Source organism: Thamnophis elegans, chromosome 2 (genome assembly GCF_009769535.1).
Source record: "Thamnophis elegans isolate rThaEle1 chromosome 2, rThaEle1.pri, whole genome shotgun sequence".
In the NCBI taxonomy this organism is placed as follows: Eukaryota; Metazoa; Chordata; class Lepidosauria; order Squamata; family Colubridae; genus Thamnophis; species Thamnophis elegans.
In genome coordinates, this window is record NC_045542.1 from 22391468 (window position 1) to 22415207 (window position 23740).

At 39.6% G+C, this 23740-nt stretch overlaps 1 protein-coding gene across 1 annotated transcript in view; it reads right to left on the reverse strand.

Moving 5' to 3' along the window:
* Positions 1-23740, reverse strand: part of ATF7 (activating transcription factor 7) — a 118766-nt gene that overhangs the window by 61246 nt on the left and 33780 nt on the right. The window lies entirely within an intron of this gene.

Consider the following 23740-nt stretch of genomic DNA (forward strand, 5'->3'; position numbering starts at 1 on the left):
TAGGTCATTTTCTTGCTGCTGCTACATGACACTTGTATTTCAGCTCTTGCTTTCTTCAATGATAGCAACTCATCCAGGACCTGAAACAGCAAAATATTCCAAAACCATGACAATATCAGCTCAAGCTTGACAATTAGCATGAGGTTCTTATGGTGGGATATGGTTTGCATTAGAAACATCACTCGTGTTCCACTTTTGACCTATGTGTTTATAGAACTTTCCTCCAGAAGTCTAATGGATCAACAGGATGCTTTCTGTTGAATCTAGGATGAGTATCAATGTTGTTCTTAGCAAGCCAAAGGTTTTCCTTACAAATTTCTTCTCCCATTCTTTCTGATAATGGAGTCACGAATATTCTTTCCACTCAAGGCAAGAAAGACCAGATCCCTGAATTTTTTTTCCAGGATTATAATTCCCTAAACTATTTGATGCTGCATTATTGGGGGGAAATTTTCATAGTACAGTCACTCTTGGCAATATTCTCCACCTGCAGCTATATAAAACACTGAATACTGTTCCAATTTAGGAGAGAGCCTGTGCATGCTAAATTACTGGGGAATGTTACAATGCAACTTTCAACCTTCTGTCTCCTTTATGTGTTTGAATACAATTCCTATACATCCCAGCCAGTATAGTCACAAAGGCAGGTATAATTAGGGGAACTAAAGCACATCTGAAAGTTATGAGATTGGGAAGGATAATTTCATCGTATGTAGGAAACTGCTCAGCCATCTTTCCTCTGATACCACATTTCTGTAGTTAATTAGAGAATTTGTCTTTTAGACATTGCCAGGTTAATCATTGGAAAATGCCTACTGTGATTCCCAGGGAAGCTACTATATGTTAAAAGCAGAAAAACTGAATCTAGTAGGAATTTTCTCAGTGTCAGTTTTTACCTATTGCTTTGTATCAGCTAGAACACTGCAACTTAGCCATAATAGGTTGTTTGAACTATTTCAATAATTGTTTCTTTATAATGTTATCACAATACAAATGTTGGCCAAATAGATAACGGAAATATTGATAACATTATTCTGTAAGTGTTGCACAATAGAAAGGCAATTTGTTTCCATACTGTGTCATTTCTTTGGTGTCTACTTTGATGGCAACTGGGATGCCAATTCCCTTTGCAGTTGGTGGCATCTCTTCGCTATTTTACTTAGAACATTATTGGAAGAGTTAAAAATAACAGTGGTCGAGGATTACTGAGTTATTCCTGTGGATTTTATAACATTAATTTACTACTTTTCACATTAAAGCACTGGACTAATTATTCATAATGGTGTGTGAAAAAAGGGGTAAAATGCTAACATAAAAATGTGTTGCTTCTAAGGTCCACATTGCAGGCAGATGTTAAAGATGATTGAGAAGTACTGCTTTCTATTACACCAAATCAGTTTCCATATCAAATCTCTATTACAATCACATTTTTATATTTGATTATCCATATCCAGCCTGCTTAATTTAAATTATCCTCTGAAACTGGGGATGGAGTAAAGCGATAAGCTTCATTATTTGATTAACATACAGCTGGTATTCATTTGCCTGAGGAAGGACACAAAGCTGTGCCCTTTCTACTGGATAATTGCCCATAGATATAAACACATTTGATTGAGGGCTTTCAGTAGCTTCCATTTTGAGTAATACATTCAGAATTGGGAGAGACTAAAGATCTTGAATTAGGATTCCCTGTCATCAATTAATCATTCAATAGATCAGTATAACTTTCTCTCCTCTTCTTGTTCTCTGAACCCTCCTGAGCTTCCTTTGAGACCAACTAGTAGCAGGCATCTGAAAGGAAGGAGGAAGGGTCAACTGCCTGCCCTTGACCAGCTATAATGCCCAGATTTCCTTTAAAGGCTATTCACCTCATCAACCCATCTGGATGAGAGCTAAAAGACTTAACCCCCATGGTAGACAATGACCTATCGTGATGGAAGGGTTCTCACTGACAGCCTATATGGTCACATTTCCTCAGATTATAGATTAAAGGCTTTTGGGTCACTACAAACCAAAAAAACAACATAATTTCAAAAGGATTTTAGAAGAGGAAGGGAATTGTATAGTATAATTTACATTTGACAGACAAATGCATGCGAACATAGGCCATAGCATGTTGGACTCAACTAGTTCTAACGCTCTGCAATGAATCCTTATTATGAGAATGGCTTAGCTTTCAGATTCCTGGAAGGGTGGCTATTAAATAATATTTAAGCCTTTAATTATATTTTAGAGTAGAGAACTCATTATTGTGCTTTTGTAGTTAAAGGTCTGTCAACATTTCCATTTTAAACACTAATTTTTAAGGGGTTTATAATTTGGTTATAAAAATCCATTCTAGGGTAGAACCTGGCATACAGAAGCTCAGCCCAGGAGGTTTTTCTTTATTATCCAATTTGGTTTAAACTAGTTTAGCCATTTTTAAATTATAGGCATGTTAAAAAATAAATGGTTGCTGGCTTCAGATGATTTTCAAATTATTATTTAAAAATTAGCATATATTCCCACTTACAATAGAATTGCTTTTGAGTTAAATTTAAAGGGGAAAATGTTTAATAGAGTCATAGTCCACTTTCTATAGTTAAAAAAACCTTTGAAAACAGATTAGATTTTAAGAATTATTACATGTGCATATCAATTTCTAAAACCACAAATAATTAAAACAACAAAAATACTGTATGCCAAATAAAGTAGCAGCAGCTAAAAGCTTAATATATTGTGCTTCTCACTAATTAAATAACCTGATTAATGTAAAATTATTTCGAAGATCACCAAAAAATGTGAAGAGAGTTTTCCAAATCACTGAAGAGGCCCTGTACCTCACAGCTTCAAATGCAGGATCAACTGCTGATCATCTATCCCACATCACGGCGGCGTCATGAGACATATTGTGACACTTTTTCCCCTTTGCTAAGCTGGGTATGGCCAGTGCATGACACATCCAGCCCATGGGCCGCGAGTTTGACAGCCCTGAGTTTGTTTTTTCTTGAAGATATTTTGCTTCCAAATTCAGAAGTGTTTCTTGGATGAGCTTCTGTTCTAAAGAAGCTTCTTGGATGAGAATTGAAATGTCTTCAAGGAAAAACAAAGGAAGTCCAGTTGCCTCTTGAAAAAGCACCTTTGGGACAACCATTACCTGGATGACCGAGAATCTCCATGGACATACTGATCAATTTACTGATTTGTAAGTGTTGGTCATAAAAGGAAGCTTTATAATAAATCCAGCCTCATATCACTTAATATCCCAACAACGAGCAAAGCCTGACTGAGCTGGTAAAAAACAAGGCAAGGTCAAATCTGATTAGGAACAGAATAGGAAACCACCAAGGAATCCCAGAGTTGTAAACTAGAATGATGATAAAACATTCCAGAGTAACGTAATGGCGAATCATTTCTATCTTCTTCTTCTTCTTTTACTACTTTGAGCATTGAGGGAGATACAAAGTTTGAGTTCTTGCATTTCTGGCGGCCTGAACCATTGTTATTTGCTGCTGTTGTAGTGTGTCTTTGATGTGTCTCCAGCTTCTTCTGCATCAGCCTCGTGTTCTTTGGCCTTCCCTTCTTTTTGTACATTCTCTCTTTATCCTACATCACCTCTGCTTTATTTAAAAAAACCCAGCATAAATGTGACCATGTAGACATCAGGAAGATGTTACCCATTAGATGTTACTGAATGTTATCTTTTATTATTGATTTTGTTGTTGAATGCTGCTGAGAAATGTGATTTAACAACACCAGCAAAGCTACATAGTATGCATCCACGATTTAGGGTTCAATTTGTAAGAGCTAGGCTTCTGCAGTTTCTAAGATGCAGGTGTCGCTTTCACAGTAGCGGGCTGAAATAGATTTAAATGGTTTACTTTCTTTGTGCATCAGAACTGTCTAAATTGTGGCATGAAAACTTAGTGAACAAAGAAATAAATAGTGCAATCAACTGATATATTCGGCTTTGTCAACCCACAAAAGTTATTAGTTACCGTATATACTCGAGTATAGGCCGACCCGAATATAAGCCGAGGCACCTAATTTTACCACAAAAAAACTGGAAAAGTTATTGACTCGAGTATAAGCCTAGGGTGGGAAATGCAGCAGCTACCGGTAAATTTCAAAAATAAAAATAGATACCAATAATGTTTTTGAATATTTATTTCAAAGAAAAACAGTAAACTAGCGGTGTATTCAATGAAATACTTCACTCACCTCATGATGCTGATGTCCCGCTGTGATGATGATGTCCCGTGCAGCCGCGGGAGCGATGTCCCGCCTCCTATGACACACGGCACAGTGATTCCTATCATTGGATCACTGTACCAGAGGAGGTGGGACATCGCTATGTGGCTGCTTGCCATAACAAGGAGGAGGTGGGACATCGTTGCAGAGCGGCAGGAGGGGGAGGAAGGGGAATCGTAAGACAGCCCTGCATTACATTAGAACGTGAGGAGGGGGGATGGTGCGGTGCGCGCTGCGCGGCAAACTGACACAGAGGGAGGGGAAACTCACAGGGGCACTGGGCCATTCACGAGTGTCACCCAGCGACATGGCCCCGCCCCTTTTTCTCCTCCATTTCGGGCAAATTTTTCACTGACTCGAGTATAAGCCGAGGCGGCTTTTTTCAGCCCAAAAAGTGGGCTGAAAAACTAGGCTTATACTCGAGTATATACAGTACAAAAATAAATAATTAAAAAATTCCACATGAATCTCCCTATATGAACTACTGGATAAAAGCATTTCTGAATCCAAATTAACATTTGTTTCAATTAAAACATATGGATCTTTTAAATCACCTGAAAATATTTATTTCAGGCATGCAGGTATATACTATACAAGCTTAGCCTCGACTGACAAGGAAGGATGCTGAGATATATAGATACTGAAGATGTTATTTATGCATCAGATCTATATCTAACTACTGACTGATCTAATCAACACCAATATATGCTGATTTACATACTTTAGCAAAATAGAATTTTAACAAAATTGTAACGATTACTGTATCATCTAACGTAATAAAAACCACCGAAGCCACCAGATACAAGTACTTAATCCCTGAGATTTTTTAAAAAAAATCTATGCTAGTATTTAGATAAATAACAAAGGATAAATGAAATCAGCTTTAATAGCTGGGAAATTCCTCAAAGAGGTGCTACTCCTCTCCTAATAATCAACCCACTTAATTTTACAGAGGACATCAGAGATGTTATATCACCATACATAGCAAAACAGAAAAACAAGAAACAAGCACCTGAGCAGTTAAAACCCACATTGAGGTAAGTACACATATTAGGATCTTAGTGTTTTTTTAATGGTTTGTTTAACAAACTACTGTGTTGTTCAACATTTTTGGAATCACTTGCCGAGACTGTACTCCTTACAAAACCCGAGCAACTGGAGACAACGTTGAGCAATAATAAGGCTAGCCCTTCAGGGGATCACATCCCAGCAATACCAATGAAGGCAAAAGTGAAAAATGGACTTCATAAAAAGGGAGGCATAAAAGGATTGGCATTTTCTTTAAACATGAATTAAAGGCACCTACTGGGAAAGAACTTGCATCTCCCTAAAGCCCTGTCTATCTTTCCCAAGAGAATCTGCCTCAAGTGTAAGGAATACACAGCTGGCACTGGGGATTCTTTCTCTCAAATACATTCCATGCATTTGTTATACCATACACTTGCTTTTTAGCTTTCTTCTTCTTCTGAGCAATGTATTTTAAAATACAAAGAAGCACACTTTCTTCGAGAGTTATTTAATCATTTTTGTATTATTTATTCACTTGCAGCTGATATTCACAGGATGGAAGCATTCACTGGATATATGTTTTTCAGAAAACAATCTGAAAGCAAGTTGTTTGTGTGTCACAATCAACCTTCCATGGCCACCAACATATCAAAGCATTTACAGGAAGGAGAAAAATCCCATTTCTGTGTTTGAATGCAGCAATATGCAAAATAAGGTCTTCCTTGCAACCTTTTGATTTGCTAGTATGAAGTCAAAGGCAACAAGAACAGCTTGTGACTTAAAAGGTTGGAGGGGGGGAGAGGCACCTCCCAAGGCCACTCTTTTTTTTTATACAAGTGCTTGTTGACCAAATTAATCTATACAGGTTTGCATTATACCAACTATAAAATGCACCTTAGTGTCATGCCATGTTTAACCAATCACAGAAGCCATTTGCTGGATTGTATATTACCACAGAATAGAGATTTAAAGGATAATGGTTATAGTGGCAGAGCATACAAAGCAATAAACAACTTTCCAAGTTGGTTAAATGCCAAGTGGAGTTGAGGCTTCAGTGCCATAAACATTATTCCTATTATATGACAAGATAAGAGGATAAAGCCCAAAGAGGGGGGGGGGATATTTTGTAGTCCGGTTCAGATTCAGAACTTTTGATTTCTTGGTTGTTCTACAGATGACACACTTAAGACAAGTGGCTTAAGGGGGAATAAATTGTCCAAGGGATAGGTTTAAAAAGCAGACAATTGTTTGAGGAAATGGTGGACATAAAAGTAGTCATGCGATCAGCATCTAAGTGATGATTTGTGGTAAGTGTTAAAAAGAGAAATATTCCAAGTCTCTGTATAAAGTTGCTGCCTTGCAACTGGTATTTTGGTACCACTTCTAAAAAGGTATCTCTACCTAGTAGCTGCATAGGGTAAAGCAGACAAATTACAGCCTTTTACTTCAAGTACTTTACAATGCTATCTACTAAAGTGGCCCCAGACCTTTTGGGCACCAATGACCGGTTCAGTGGAGAGAGTTTTTTCTACGGGCCAGAGGGGGCGTGCTTTCGGGTGCTGCCTGTATCCTGCGGGATGGGGCTTCGTTTGTTTGCACGGACCAGTTTCTGGCATGCCGCAACCTGGTGCCAATCCGTGAACTGGGGGTTGGGGACCCCTGGTCTACAATGTTGTATGCTTGGATTTTAATAAAGTGGGTAAAAAAAGAGAAAAGGAATGCATAATATTAACTGTTTAATTTGAGGCAGCAAAGTAAGGACCAAGTTGCATCCTTTAACTAAGATTTTTTAGCACAGAAAGACAGGCTGGCTTATGTTTTAATCATACTCAGAATCACCTGCCAAATCTGATGCAGAATTCTAAAGTTCTGCCTGCGTTGCTTCCATTCAAAGGAAATGGCCACCGTACAAATAGGGGTTGAGTTTCTCCAGTTTGGATTTGCACTGTTGGCATAGATGTTGTATAAATTCCCTCCAATGTGAGCAGATGTGACAACCATAATACCATTTGCAAAGGTTCCCAAGCATCCTAGAAATTGTGCATTCAATGATGGTTGTTTAAAGCAGTGAACTCGTCACTGATGCTTCTTGAACAAACATCTGAATTAAATTTCTTTAGTCATATCTTTGCCACGGTAGGCCATATCCTACCTCTAATAATAGCTTGTTGTGGGTCTGAGATAGGTCACACAACCAAGTATTCCTAATCTAATGAGAATTTTGTGTCAGTTTATGTTTTGGTCAATGCATTTCTGTTTTAAGGACATTACTAAAGTTCATAACTCAGATTCAGTTCTACAGAAAGTGTTTTTTATTATGTAGAGAATTAAAAAGTTTTAGGAAATTATGTTGAATAATCACATAACAGGTCCAGCATGTTTGCCAACTTGACTACTTGCATCCATTTAACTTGACACTTTCAGTCAAAAGACAGGACTGTCTTTTATAAGATTTTTCTTCTTAGTAGAAATTGTATGATGCTGTACCTGTTGCTATAATAGATGACTTTTGTTGTCTAAGCACATGCAAATTACAATCTGTTTTACAAGCTACAAAAATGATGAACAATAAATACCATTAGTTTTTTATGGTTAGAATATTCAGGTCAAAAACAAAACTTACCCACTGAACTGAATTGCTGTGTTAAATTCAATATATAAATTTGTACAAAGAAATCCACCTGCCCAGAAAACTGTTAGGTAGTCCTCAATTTACAATCACAGTTGGGACCAGAATTTCCATGACTAAGCAAGGCCATTATTAAGAGATTGTACCTGATTTTATGGCTATTTTTTGCTATGGTTGCTAAGTAAATCACTGCAGTTGTAAAGTGAATCATGAGGTTATTAAGTGAATCTGGCTTTCCCACTGACTTTGTTTGTTGGAAGCTGGCTAGGAAGGTTGCAAATGGCAACCACATGACCCCCCCCCCCCCAAGACATTGTAATGTTGTAAATTCAAGCTGGTTGCCAAACACCTGAATTTTGATTGTGTGACTGTGGGCATACTATGATGTTTGTAAGTGTGAAGGCCAGTTATAAGTCAAGGACTACTTGTATTGGTATCACTTGTTTCTTGTAATAACCAAGCAAACAATTTTATTTATTTATATCCCACCTTTATTATTTTCATTGACAACTCAGTGATATTCCTTCCTCCTCCCTGTAAGGTAAGTTGGGCCGAGAGAGAGAATGACTGATCCCAAATCATCCAGCTGGCTTTAATGCCTAAGGTGGGACTAGCACTCATGATCTCTTGGTTTCTAGCTTAGTGCCCTAACCAGTAGATCAACTACTGGTTAGGACACTAAGCTAGAAACCAAGAGATTATGAGTTCTAGTCCCACCTTAGGCATTGGTTCTCTCGTTAATTTATACTGGGCCCACCTGAGGCACTGGCTCGCTCGTTAATTTATCCTGGTTTGTCAATAAGCAGCTGAGAGGGTCTGTAGAATTTACACATTATAAGACCTAGGGTAGAATGGATAAGCAATTTTCCTGAAACAAAAATCCCCTGCTGATCATCTGTATTTCATAATGCTATCCTGGAAGTTAAAATTACAGTGGCAACAGCTTTAAATCAAACTATAAGGAAAAAAAATTCCCCAGCTGTCAGTTCACAATACTGCAACTTCTAAAGGTGGTTTATGGAGTCACCTTCTTTAGAAATATTAATGGTACAGCCGGTATATCAATCTGAGTAACTAAAACAGAGAGAGTACTATTTCAGGCAGGAACTTCTGGATTCACTCCAACACAATTCTACTATCTTTAGTGTGAAAGTTTTAGATCCTGACAAATCTGAGAGAGAAAATGGGCTTCGCTTCAATAAATACTTTTTCCACATTCAAGGCAATTTTTTTTAAAAAGCTATTTTTATATTAGTATGGTTACTGGCATGTTCTACTTGTTCACAAGAATTAAAGCATCTAAAACTACTCAACTACAAAGTTCACTGGTCAATCACATTCTAAATCATCTCCACCAGCTTGTTATGAGATGTACTAAAATAATATAAACTGGACTCTCTAGAAGGTTTGAATCCTGCCCCCTTAATGTAGAAAAGCAAATATGCCTCAGCAGGTATAATTTACCCCTATTAGAATTCAAATGGTGAGGAGAGAGGTGAGGTCGCGACAGCACGATGTGCGATCTTGGTGTTCCGAGATCGCAGTTGAATTTCTGCCGCTGGACGGTCCATTTGGACCTAAACCATCCCGCAGAGACAGTGATTGAGAAGGGCACCTCCTGCTGATCTCAGGGACACTGCAAAGTCCCTGAAAGATCCAGGAAATAGCCTTTTTTTCCCCCGTGACAGAAACGCAGCTAATGAAGCTGCTGAAGTTGGGACAGCTCCGGAATGGGAAGAAAGCAGAAAGAGAAAATGTGTCGAATTGGTGAGGAAATTTTATTATTAGAGGAAGAGATTACCCAAGAAAAAAAATTAAGTTAAGATTGAAGACAAAAGACTGTAGGCGGCGAAATTGATATGCATTGAACTTAATGTGTTATCCAGTTTCTAATTTTTTATTTTTTTCACGGATGGAATTTTTGCAGGGGCTCCCTATTTTTTAAACTGAATGGATTAATTCTTTCTTCTTCTTTTTTCACTTTTGCTTATACTTATGGATTAAAATTGTCCTTTTTTATAATGCTTGATTTGATTGATTGGATTGTTTTTGATCTCCATTTAAGGGTTTTTTTTCTTTCTTAAACTTGGAATATAAATAAGAAAATAAGAAGGATTATAAAGAGGATTGTAACAACAGAAGGAAAAGCAGTTACACTGCCACAGAGGCTGGAGGCTGGATACATTGTTTTTTTTCTTCTTTTTCTTTGATCACATGAAGTTCAAGGTTCTTTCAGTTTGTTTACTGACAGTGATAGTAGGAAGAGCACCAGTTGTTTATACATGTGCCTTTTGGAAGTTCTATCTCTAGCTATTGAAGGGAAGACAACATTTTGACTTGAAAGATAATAAATGAACCTCTTTGAAGTTTATTAAAATAGCTCTGAACCCTATAGTAGCGGTGTCTGCAAAATTGAAAGAATGGCTGAGCAGGAAAAAGAAACCGTAAAATTGCAAATGATGATGTTTGAAATTCAAAATCTATTAGTTGTGACAGAGAGAATTGAAAAGAGATTGGAGAATATGGAATACAAAACAGAAAAATCTGATGGAGAAACTGAGGATGTTTAACAAATGCAGAAAGTGGAGGACAGAGTTCAAAAGATGGAAGAAAAAAAATGAGCAAAGAGATAAGAAAACTGTGGATACTGACAACAAAGTGAGCGTGGTTGGTAATGGCAAGAGTGGAATATGTAAAGGGGAGATGAATGGATTGGAACTCTACCCCAGACTTCAAAGCACAGAAGAAGAAAAGAGGGAAAAATTGACGGAAATAAGGAGAGAAATCTTGATAGAAGCACTAGCGATAACCAAAGATAAGCTGATGGAAAGAGCAGATGTTGGGTTTCAAGCTTTTGTGAGATACGAAAGGAACAGCATGTTGCCAAGGGAGGTTTATACAAGGTTTATTAAGAAAGTAACTAGAACATTAATGTTACAAATGGCAAGAGATATAAGACCGTATTATTGCTGGAGGGATACAGGTTGATGTAATGAAAATGTATAATAAAAATTAAGCTAAATTTAGTTTACTAGTAGTATATATAAAATGAAGCGACAATAGCTATAATTAAATAATGATTAATAATGATAACAATACATATAGATATATTAGTTTGATAATATGACATTTTACATAAACAACACATGGAGATTATGAGAGGAGGTTTAAAAGCTTTAACTAGAATATGTTATAAAGATGTATTGTGATTGGATGATTTTAGGATGATTTAATGGAATGTTATATAATCTTATTCTAGATTTTGAATATTATATATAAAAGGATGTAAAAACAATTATAATCAAATTAAGATCGAGGTATAATAATTGTGATATACATGAATATAGGTGAATTTAAAATATGCGATTTGATATGAAAAGCAGGTGGTGATTATGGAAGAGATGCATGGAAATACTGTAACCAACTGACACACTTTCTACAATTTGTAATGGGAAGATGGGTTTTTTATTTTTATGTTTGTTTGTCCTTGTTCAAAAACAAATAAAAATTGTTTTTTTTAAAAAAATTCAAATGGTAATGGTATATCCAAATGGCAGAATATGTACACAATTTCTACTGAAACTACTTCACAGATGGAATTATGTTCAACTTATCCAAAGGTACAAAGACTTTATACTCTAGCTTTCTCCAAACTGGCACCCTCTGGGCTATTCACTTTAATTTCCAGAATTCTCTAGATAACAAGGAAGATCGTTCTGGGAAATTAAAATATACCAAGATGTGTACTAAGAAATATCAATCAAGATTGGGGAACATTACTTGAACAAACAATTCTAGTGGATTGACATCTAGTCATTTAGTGCTAATGAAGTTCACATTGGGCACTTCATCTGCTATATGTGCATTCGTCTCCCTGACTTTGCTCCCAAACAGTCACCTCCAGATTGAATTACAGGTACCCTGTTTCCCTGAAAATTAGACCCAACTGGAAAATAAGCCCTAACATGATTTTTTCAGGATGCTTGTAACATAAGCCCTACTCCCAAAATAAGTCCCAGTTAGAATTGTCAGGCAGATTTGGGTGGAGAAATGGATGGATGCATTTAGTATGGTATTTCCCCCAAAATAAGACCTAATTTTGGAGCAAAAATTAATATAAGACCGGGTCTTATTTTTGGGAAAACACGGTAGGCTTTGATTTACGATTGTTCATTCAGCGACTGTCTGAAATTATGATGGTGCTGAGCGATGGGAGTTGGGACCCAGGCCTCAGGTTATAGCTGTTACAGCGTCCCTGTGGTCATGTGATCAAAATTTAGGCGCTTTAGGACACGATGCCTGCCCCTATAAACACAGACGCGCTGCAACTCTCCCACCCATCTCAGCTATCCATCTGCCCATCATTGTGTACAAAATCGACATGGCCCTGGAAGACTTGCTCAGCTCCCTGGCTACTTCTCCCCATCCCCCCCCACCTGGGAGAGTTGGGCCTTCTTTCTGCCCCACCATACCCAGTAGGCCTGGGCTCCCCTTTCCTTTGCTCTTTGCTGAAACTGCTGAAAAACCTTTCTAGCCTTTAAAATGACTATCTTTGCTAGCTTCTGGGCTGTAAATGCATGCTGCAATTACAATCAACTAGGAATCTACATTTGGTGGATCCCAGGAGACACGTCTTTTCTGCTATAGTGCCAGCCTTATGGAATATCCTCTCCACATCCCTTTGGATATTCCAAAAAGCCTTCAAGATTTGGTTATGTGACTAGGCCTGGGGCTTCCACAGAACTGGAGAGTTGTCTAGATGGCTCCGTTGTCAAGGGGGTGATTTTTTATTATTCACTTATGATTGTATTTTGAGGTTTTATGCTTTCATATTTCTATTTGTGTTTTTATACTTTTGGTTTTATCTATTGTTGTGTGCTGCCCAGAATCACCTTTGGTGAGATGGGCAGCTATATAAATATGTACATGACAGCCTTTTCTAACACAATCTTTTAACTTAGTGAAAATATTTCAGACTAATTTTTCATACAGCCTTCTATTAGCAAGTAGAAAAGAGTAGGATATGAATAACAATTGAGAAGATACAATGGTTTTTTAAAAAGATAATATCCCTCTGGATTGTCTTACCTGAACTGTAATTTTAAGAGTTGTTTGCAGGATGGTCCAGAGATGGTATAATCACGTCCAATTGGCCTCGAGACTGGATTGAAGCTGAAGCCACGCCTCTGAGCTCCTCCTTTCAGACTCCAGTTTCAATGCAACGTGCGCTCCCGAGATCCTGAAAACAAGTCACAAAGGAGACACCTCCACCCACCAGACTGTCTACCTAACCAGGGTGGGAACTGGATCATCCTGCAAACAACTCTTAAAATTACAGTTCAGGTAAGACCAACTGTCATTTTCCAGAGTGAGTTTGCAGGATGTTCCAGAGATGGGACATACCCAAGTTACTGTCCCATAGGGTGGGCAGTTACCAACCAGAAAGAACCAAATGCCACATCCGCAGACGCAAAGGTACCCAACCTGTAGTGCCGGATGAACGGTGACGGGGAGGCCCACGTCGCTGCCCTGCAAATATCTTCTATTGGCGCCTGAGTGGCCCAGGCTGCAGACGTGGCTGTGCTCCTCGTAGAGTGTCCCGTGATACCGACCGGCATTGGTAGCTTCTGTGCCTCATACGCGAGAGCGATAGTCAACCGAATCCAATGGCTAATGGTGGAAGGAGAAACCCTTTCCCCTAAGGATGAAGGTTGGAACAATACAAACAAGAGTTCAGACCTCTGGAATTCAACTGTCCTTCTCGGGTAAATCCGCAACGCCTGTTTCACATCTAAGTGGTTCCACCAATGCTCTTGCTCCCTGGTTGGGGCCAGGCAGAAATCCGGTAAAATGACCTCCTGCGAGCGGTGAAAAACCGAATTTACCTTAGGCAGGAATGCCGGGTCAAGGCAAAGCATGACTCTGTTACTGTGAAACACACACAGATCGTCCCTGGAAGAAAGGGCTCCCAGCTCAGACCCACACCTAGGCGAAGTAACCACTACCAGGAACACAACCTTATATGTGAGGAGCTTCCTGCTGACCGTTCTTAACAGTTGAAAGGGCTCGGCCATAAGGGCCCGCAGCACCATGGGGAGGTCCCATGTAGGAAACCTATGAACAGGAGGGGGACATAAGTGTGCCACCTCCTTGAGGAACCTCTAGCTCTAGCCAATTTATGTTGTGCTGAATGTAGCTCCATGACCATTGGCTTTGCGCTAGCTGGGAATCCAGGGTCGCCCCCCCCCCCAAACAGACTGGCGTCTGTTGTCAGGCTGAGGCACTCCTGCTCCCTGAATTCGCAACCTTTGAGCAAGGCTGGAGACATCCACCATTTGAAGGACAACAGTACCTGCCGCGTAGCTGGCACCTTGAGCGTCCAGTTGCTGGAATCGGACCTCTGGAACAGGAGCAACCTCCATTGAAATGTCCTGGCATGTAGCCGTGCCAATGGCACCACCTCGATACAGGAGATGAACTTCCCCAGCAAGCTGGAGAGGGGGCCTATGGAAAGACAACGATCCCTCCGAATCTGCTTAACTAACTTCAACAAACTGGATCTGCGATCTGGGGAAAGAAAAACTCTACCCAAACAGGAATCTATAACTGTTCCTAGATGAAGAATCCTTGTGGCTGGGGTAAGGGTACTCTTTTCGAAGTTAAGAGAGAACGATGAATTTCCTCCGGTGGGATAAGCGCCTGGATCTGCTCTATCCAAAGGATAGCCGTGTGGCTGAAAAACGACACAGAGGCCGCCACCTTTATGGCTCAAGTTGCTGACTGGAAAGTCCTCCTAAGGGCCATCTCCACCTTCCTATCATCAGCCTTCAGGTTTTCTGCCACATCCTTAGGCACCAGCGAGGTGGGAGAAGCCAAGGCCACCACGGATGGATCCATGGTGGGCATCTGCAATGCTTGAGAAAAAATCTGGTTCGATATCATAAAACCTTCTATCATTATTGCCAGGATTTGGAAAGGCCCCAGGATTCTCCCATTGCTTCTTTACCACCTCCAAGAATAAATGAGGAGCAGGAATCTCCTCCTTAGCAGTTTTAGGTTAAGAAAAAATTGGGTCTTGAGGTCCCTTCGCTGGATCTCCTTCCTTGGCCACCTCACCCCCTTCCCAGCTGTGCAGTAGCACACGCCTTGCGCAGGAGAGATCGGAATAAATTTGGAAGAAACAAACCTGTGGGGGGTGTCAGGAACCAGAACCTCCTTATCGTTAGAAAGATCCGAATCTCTCTGAACCTTATCTCCCACAACCAACCCCTGACTGGCTAGGGAAGGTGACACGGCTGATCGGATGGGCTGGGGCCCATGCCAAAGACAAAGTAGCTCTAGGAACCGTGGCTCCGCCTTGGGATGGTGGGCGTGAGACCTGCCGCTGCAGGCTTGCAGCAACACCAGAGGCGATCACTCTTTCAATAAGATTCTGAAGACCAACAGGCAGATCATCTACATCCAAGGAATCCCAGAGTTCTGAAGCCTGACCCAGAGTGGATTGAGGAACCAAGCTAGGCCTGGTCGAAGCCCTCCCCCCCAACTGGGCCTCTTGCAAATTCGAATCAGCCTGGAAATCTTCCTGGTCCTCCATGGAGAGAGGAGGCAAAGGGGAAGCCTCCCCAAAAAACTCCCTCTATGAGTCTGGGGATCCAGGAAGGGAATCTCCCCTCGAAGGTCCCCCCAAGGGTGATCTGGACCTGGACCTGGACGGGGAAGTGCTAAGCTTGTCCTTTAGGACCCACAATCTCTTGACCCTGGAGAAGGTCTTGGTCAAGGCCTTGTGCCTGCGCTGCTGGTCCTTCTGGGTGGCACGAGAATGGCGAGAGACAGCTGAGGCTTAAGTCTCTTGGAGGAGGCAGTAGGTCACTGCTGGGAAGAAGTCCCTTCCCCAGGGGACACAGGAGGGGATGGAGACCTCCCAGCCCCCTCCGCCATCTTGGCCTTGTGGGGAGGTACTCACGTCCCTTCTTGTGCTTCCGAAGCAATCCGCCCCGCACCGCCATCACAGCAAACCAGAAAGGTCTTCACTCCTTCTTGCAGCACGCCCCAATGCAAAGACACAGAGACAGGCTTTGGGGCTGCTGCGACGTCCAGGGAGGCTAAACAAGTTGTGCACCACTCCCAGCCACTTCCGCGGCTCCATGGGGCGCCAAGAAGCTTCACGCTCTTCTCCGCTCTCTCCTTGGCTCCTTGCGGCTACAACAAATGTCCAGGAGTGACGGGGGCTGCCGGGCTGGAAACCCAAGACCCATTAGCCCCGCCAGCAAAGAAGGGCTCCAGGTGGCTGCCGGCTTTAAAAAAATGGCCGCCGGAACGCCAAACAAGCCTCCGGAGTCTCAGAGCCCTGCGCTCAACCCCCAGGCAGCTGGAAAAGCCGCAGCCACCGCCAGGGACTTACACGAGGGTGGAGGATGGGCCTCAGAATCGGGGAAGCAGGAATGAGTGAGGAGGGGCCAGAAATGGAAACAATAATCAGGAGTCCAAAAATTGTAGTCTTGTCTCAGGCCGGACTGGATTGAAACTGGAGTCTGAAAGGAGGAGCTCAGAGGCGTGGCTTCAGCTTCAATCCAGTCTCAAGGCCAATTGGACATGATTATACCATCTCTGGACCATCCTGCACTCTGGAAAATTTTCTAATTCACAATGTGGTTAGCAAACTGGTATCATTGCACTTCTAGTTATCAGTGGTTGTTTTGCTGAGCCTGCATTCTGATTTTGGCAGGAATGTATGTGTGTATGTATGTAGGGGAAAAAAACTTTAGACTGTTAAAGAAACATTTTCTCAATTTTTTCTTTGTTTGTAATTTTCCAGTTGTCTGAATACGCAGTTGTTGACCTCTAATTCCCTTCTCCCTGAAAGAACGTTACTCCATAGAAATCAGTTTTGTAACGTTTTTCATATTTTAATAGAAGAAACTCCATAAATGTAACTCGAGAGTGCCTACTGATTGAGCCATGGAAAGCCTCGAATCTCCAAACTCTCTTTTAAGAGAAACCTTCTTATTGAGCAACTACTTGGAAACCAGGTGGAAGAAGGAATCTGGAGAGGAATGGAAAGAAGTGTCACCTGTCCTCTTAGAAAAGAAAATAGATTAATGACATTCAGTGGATTTTTTTTTTTTAAAAGAAGCATATGCAGCCCATTCAGCTGTGTCACACCAAGCTTACTGCTGGGAAGTGATCATGTACAGAATCCAAAAATAACAGTCATTGAAGACCTAGCAACGAAAAAACATGTTTATAGGACCATTAAAAGTCCAATAGCTTGAATTACAGGATAGAATGGAAAGCAGTTTCACCTAATTCAATTTCAGTCTATCACCTCTCTAACTGAAATAGCACTCTTCAAAACACAATATAATGGAAGGAATTGGGAATGCCATTGATATATACAAATACTCTTGTGTAACATTCCAGAGGCACTGAGATACCAAATGACTTATTTTAACACCAGCTTTCAAGATTGAAGAGCAAAAACTCGCCAGCCTTCTTTTCAGTTTCCATTTCAACTTTATTTTACTTGCTGTTACCTTTTGTATGTATTATGCCTGGTTTGTATATAATGCTATACACTAAGATACCAAGTCATGCATAATGTAAACAGAGGTAAAATAGAATATGTATTTATCTGCTGGATTTTTTTAAAAAAAAACATTCATTTGATTAATTTCAATTTTAGACTTTTGTTTATTGTATGAACCCTTTAATGTTCTATCGGTAAAACATGATATGTTTATCTATAAAAACAAACAAACGTATTATTGTTTAAAGCAGTGATCAGGCTAGATCCTGAATCTAAATTATAAATTACTAAATATTAAAACAATTTTACATTTTTCTTAAACACCATATACCGTATTTTTCAGAGTATAAGACACACCTTTTTCTCAAAAAAAGAGGTTGAAAATCTTATACACTGAATACAGCATTTTTTGCCTCCCAAAGCCCCGGCCCCTCACCAAAATGGCCTTGCATAGCCTTATGAGGCTTTCAGAGAGCTCCTGGGGGCTGGGGAGGGCAGAACTAAGCAAAAAACGGTCCGTTTTTTGCCCCCTCAGCCCCGAGCAGCACTCTATAAGCCTCCATATGCAATTTTTTTGATAAAACATGGGCCCATTTTCATGAAAAATGGGCCATTTTTTGCTCATTTTTGGGCCCCCACCCCACCCAGGAACACTCTGCAAGCCCCCCCCGGCTATTCATGCCTTTTGTTTGAAAAAAATACAGGCCGATTTTTGTGAAAAAATGGACTGTTTTGGGGAGGTTTGCAGTGCAATCCCCCCCTTTGGAAAGCTCTTTAACTGATCGATGAGAATTACATTGATCAAGTGCTGTGCCAGCAGAAACAAAGTCTTAAGGTGCTGCAGATTTTCAGCAATTTCCTTCTCCAGCACATGGATAAATACACCTGGAAACATCTATCTACCTACCTACTCACTCACTCTCTTCCTACGTACCTACTGTATTTTTCTCTCTTTCCCTCCCTCTATCTACCTACCTACTCTCTCTCTCCCCCCCTATTTACTATATTTCTTTCTCTTTACCTTTACCTACCTATCTACACACTCTCCCTCCCTACTGTTTTTCTCTCTCTCCCTACCTATCTACTGTATTTCTCTCCCTCTCCCTCTATCTACCTACCTACTCTCTCTGTCCCTACCTATCTACTGTATTTCTCCCTCTTTTTTATTTCTCTCTCTCTCTATCCCTTTACCTACCTACAAACATTCTCTCTCCCTACCTACCTACTGCATTTCTCTCCCTCTCTCTCATTTTTCTCTCTCGATCCCTTTATCTACCTACCTACCTACCTACCTACCTACCTACCTACCTACCTACCTACCTACCTACTCCCTCTCTCTCCCTACCTACCTATTGTATTTCTCTCTCTTTCTTTCTCTCCCTCTCTATCCCTCTATCTACCTACCTACTTTTTTTTAAAAAAAAAGCCTCTTCAAAACCTTGGTGAGTCTTATACTCCGGTGCGTCTTATACTCCGAAAAATATGGTACATCATAAAAAGTTTTTAGCAATAAGCAATGGAACAAATATAATGATGCAAATCAACAGAACCAAAACGTTATTTAATAAAAAAATACCATACTCAGAAGCATTAATCAAGAACTATCCACACAGAACTAAGTTTAAAAAGTATGAAAAATATGTAAAGTAAAATTCAATGAAAAAAACAGTAGATTTTGGGACTCATAGCAAGGTTATGCCAACCAAGGTCTCAGGCTCTCCTTTTCCCTTCCAAAGCTACATATAGAAAAGGAGTGAAAGGGAAGAAGGGAGAAAAAAAGGGTTCTAAAAGTTCATTAATGCTACAAACCAATGGGCTGCCTGTCACGATAATTCTATGGTTGCTGGGCAACTATACACAATATTTACTATAGATAAAATTGAATTGTGATTGAAATCAAAAGACAACTGGGATACTAAAACCTGATTTAAAGCTTTCACTTTAAAAAAGAACAGTGTCTGCTTAAGTGCACGTTAAGAGTGTACACATATTAACAGTTCATTTTCAAGTGATCCATGCCTGAACTGAAAATGCAGGTTTTATATACTTTGATTTGTATGCGGGTGAAACACAGTTCTGAGGCGAAGTGAAGAAAGACACATTGAGATTCTTCATGTGATATCTTATGGATCTTGGACCCTAACCTAAGTTTCTTTTTTCCAAGGCACTTCAATTTATTTATGTATTCATTTGTTTGTTTGTTTACATCCCGCTTTTATTATTTTTACAAATAACTCAAAGTGGAAAACATATATATTCAAACACACCTTCTTTCTCCTATTTCCCTCACAACAACAACCCTCTGAGGTGAGTTGGACTGAGAGAGAGAGAGGCTGGCCCAAGATTACCCAGCTGGCTTTTATGGCTATTTTCAGAGATTTCTACTTGTTTTTTGAATCATGACCTGTTTCAATGAAGGCTTATTATTATATTTCTCCCTGGCCTGTTTCTGGTTTTGTGCTCAATTTGTTTCTTGTGATAGCTACGAAAGTGAACAAGAAATCGACTGAAAAAGCCGTGTTTACATTGCTCATCTGCAAAACTCAGTTTTGTTCAATAAATATAAATAAAATCAATCTCAGCTTAACATTATGAACAAATATAGCCAGACAGAACTATGTACATGTTTGTTCCCGAACTGCAAAAATAAAACAAAACAAAACTATAGCATCAAGATGACGGCGTAAAGCAGAATCAGTTCCCCTTCTGGGGAATCATATTTTATAAAAGAGCACATTAATAAAGCAAATGAAATCATTTCCAGCTTTAAATCATTACTACATTTCTGAGCACTCACCCCACCATACTTTTGAAAAATAGTAAATCAATTTCTAAATAAATAAAATATAAAGAATAAATTGCTTCAGAACGGTTTTTCTTCTGCTTTTCTTTCAGAAATAATATGGGAAAAATCAAGGGATCTTCAGTACACATAACAGTTTGTCACTGGACTGTTGTTTTGAAACACCATATTTTTCGGAGTATAAGATGCACTGGAGTATAAGACACACCAAAGTTTTGAAGAGGCAAATTTTTAAAAAAAGTAGGTAGGTAGGTAGATAGAGGGAGAGAGAGAGAGAAATACAGCAGATAGGTATGGAGAAAGAATAGGTAGGTTGGTAGGTAGAGGGATAGAGAAATACAGTAGGTAGGTAGGAAGAGAGAGAAATAGAGAGAATTGAGAGAGAAATACAGTAGGTAGGAAGAGAGATAGAGAGTAGGTAGGTAGAGGGATAGAGAGTGTGAAAGAGAAAGAAATACAGTAGATAGGTAGGTAGGGAGAGAGAGAGTAGGTAGGTAGGCAGATGTTTCTAGATGTATTTATCCATGTGCTGGAGAAGGAAATCGCTGACAATCTGCAGTACCTAAGACTTTGTTTCTGCTGGCACAGCACTTGATCAATGTAATTCTCATTAATCAGTTAAAGACCTTTCAAAAAAAGGGGGGGGGAGTTTTTGCACTCTGCAAACCTCCCAAAAACGGCATGAATAGCCTTGGGGGGGGGGACTTGCAGAGGGCTCCTGGGGGCGCAAAAATGAGCAAAAAATGGCCCGTTTTTCGCAAAAATGGGCCCATGTTTTATCAAAAAAAATTGCATGCATAGCCTTCTGGAGGCTTATAGAGTGCTGCTGGGGGCTGGGTGGGCAAAAAACCACCCATTTCTTGCTCATTTCTGCCCTCCCCAGCCCCCAGGAGCTCTCGAAACCCTCCATAAGGGTATGCATGGCCATTTTGGTGAAGGGGGTGGGGCTTCGGGAGGCAAAAAATGCTGTGTTCAATGTGTAAGACATACCCAGATTTTCAGCCTCTTTTTTGAGGAAAAAAGGTGCATCTTATACTCCGAAAAATATGGTGCTTCCATTATATTTGTAAATCATATTTCAAAGGGAAAAACGCATCTGCAAATACTAAGAGACATGTGGTAGTCATATGTTAGTGGTCATTATCTTCCTGTCATTTCAATAATTTTATGTCCTTGACATGCATAGACTTATACAAACATAGCTATTCATTTCCAATACATGATAAATCCATGATATATAAAAGGATACACTGGAAATACATCTGCTAGGTACAGCAACCTAATTATTTGTTAGCAGGATCTTACAGGAGAGCATTATGACTCTAAGTATCAAGGCAAACATAGCATATTATTGATACATATATATTTAAAGAAGGGAAAGGACACACGGGCTCTTTAGATTAATTTAAAAGCTATCTCTAACAGCTCAATTCAGACATATATAAGAGATACTATCGTTTTCCCTGAAGTCTGCTGCCTGGGAGGAAGGGAGAAAGTGTCTAAAAGAAATACACCACTTGCTTCAATAATCTCCACAATTTCAATTACCCCTGAGGAAATTCACCCCTTAATAAATTAAAAAGATTGCCATCTCTTCCTTAAAGACTTCTTATTAACATTATTATGGAATTAGCATCTCTAGGGACCTATATTCACACAAATTTATGTCACACTAGGTTTATTATCCTTTGGGGTGGTGGAAGAGTCTTGATTATAATAACCGCAATGTAGACTCATTGTATGGTCTTATGGAGGCCTTTAAAAAGGATCTGGGCAACTATCTATTTGGTTTGCCATAACTGTGAATTAATGTATCAAGTAAGGGATTAGATTAGGTCTCTTCCAACATTGTGGATAATTTCATACAATGTGTTGCTAAAAAAAAAATGCCTTCAGCATTTTACATGAGCCAGGTTTACTAGTACATGGAATATCTTAGCATGGATTTTTAATGCTATATTTTTTATCTCTAGTGATCAACACTGGATACTGGTTACTTCCATAACCGAGTCAGGAAAGAAAAACAACCACCACCATACAACCATCTAAGAATAATTCATATTTAAAAGTAAGTCATTTAGCAACAGTTATCAACATCTATCCCATTTTCTTTATTTTGTTCCTAAAGTCCCTGTTCCCAGGCCAATCTTCCTCTTCAGTCTTTCATTTAACATTATAAGTCATAATATACATATAACTGCTACAAAAGGAAAAATATTAAAACAGGTGTGTGAAGTGAAAAGAAACAAAGTTCAGATAGCTAATTAAAATTATTCACTTCAAATATCAACATCTGCTGCCGATTATACAGGATGGTGCAGAAAAACTGAAAATGATAACTAATTAATCCAGCAATGATTAAATATAGTTAATTCCGATTACAAAATAACCAATCTATGAAAATGCTGAAGTGTGCTGCTCTAATACCTTCTTTATCACCAGCACAAACAAATGGATCCCAATAAAAGATTCACCAAACAATTTTAAGCAAGAAATTGTTTCAAATGTAGATAAACAGGTCATCTAGATCTCTTTAATTTGGTGGCAATGGTTTTGATCCTCTATAGAGGTCTTTACCTTGCTCTGACCCCCTATATGGAAAGTATCTCTTTGCATTCCACAAGGAACTTCAGAGACTTATAAGTATAGCATAACATCAGCTGTTCCACCAGGCAAGCAATCCAGATTGATTGATGCTAATTCAGGACTAAGTTTCACTGATTTCAATGGATATGTGCAGGTAACAGAATTGCTTTGTCATTTAACTTTTACAAGTATACATAATAATAACTGAATTATGCATCTCATTACAAAACCTGATACACTTACGTACTTAACCCTTTTCATGTTAAGCATTAATTAAGCACTTCAGCTAAGCACGCACAGAGACAATTCCTTTGGACTCCCTCGACTTATGTCTGCCCGTTTAATGACAGTTAAAGTTACGACTTTGGAAAAAATCATGTATGACCAGTACTTGCATGACAGTCATTGCACCAGCCCCATGGTCACATGATCACAATTTGGCACTTGGCAAATGGAATCTATGACAGGCTGCAGCATCAGCAGCATCAGGAGGTAATAATTTGCAACTTCTGAGGAGTTCTAGCAAAAACAGCCACACGGGAAGATGGATTCACTTAAGGAGCATGGCGATTTGAGTAACAACCGCCATAAAAATTGGTGTGAAATCAGGTCTGACTTGACCTATGACCAGAACGATTTATGATGGAAATTCCAGTCCGAATTGTATTCATAAATTTTATTTTCTATATACAGGTAGTCCTTGACTTACAACCTCAATGGAGCCCAACATTTCGGTAGCTAAGTGAAACATTTGCTAAGTGAATTTTGTCCTATTTTACGACCTTTCTGGCCACAGTTGTTAAATGAATCACAACAGTTGTTAAGTTAGTACTGTGGTTGTTAAGTGAATCTGAATTCCCTATTGACTTTGCTTGTCAGAAGGTTGCAAAAGGTGATCACATGACCCCAGGACACTGCAGCCATCATAAATACATGCCAGTTGCCAAGCATCTGAATT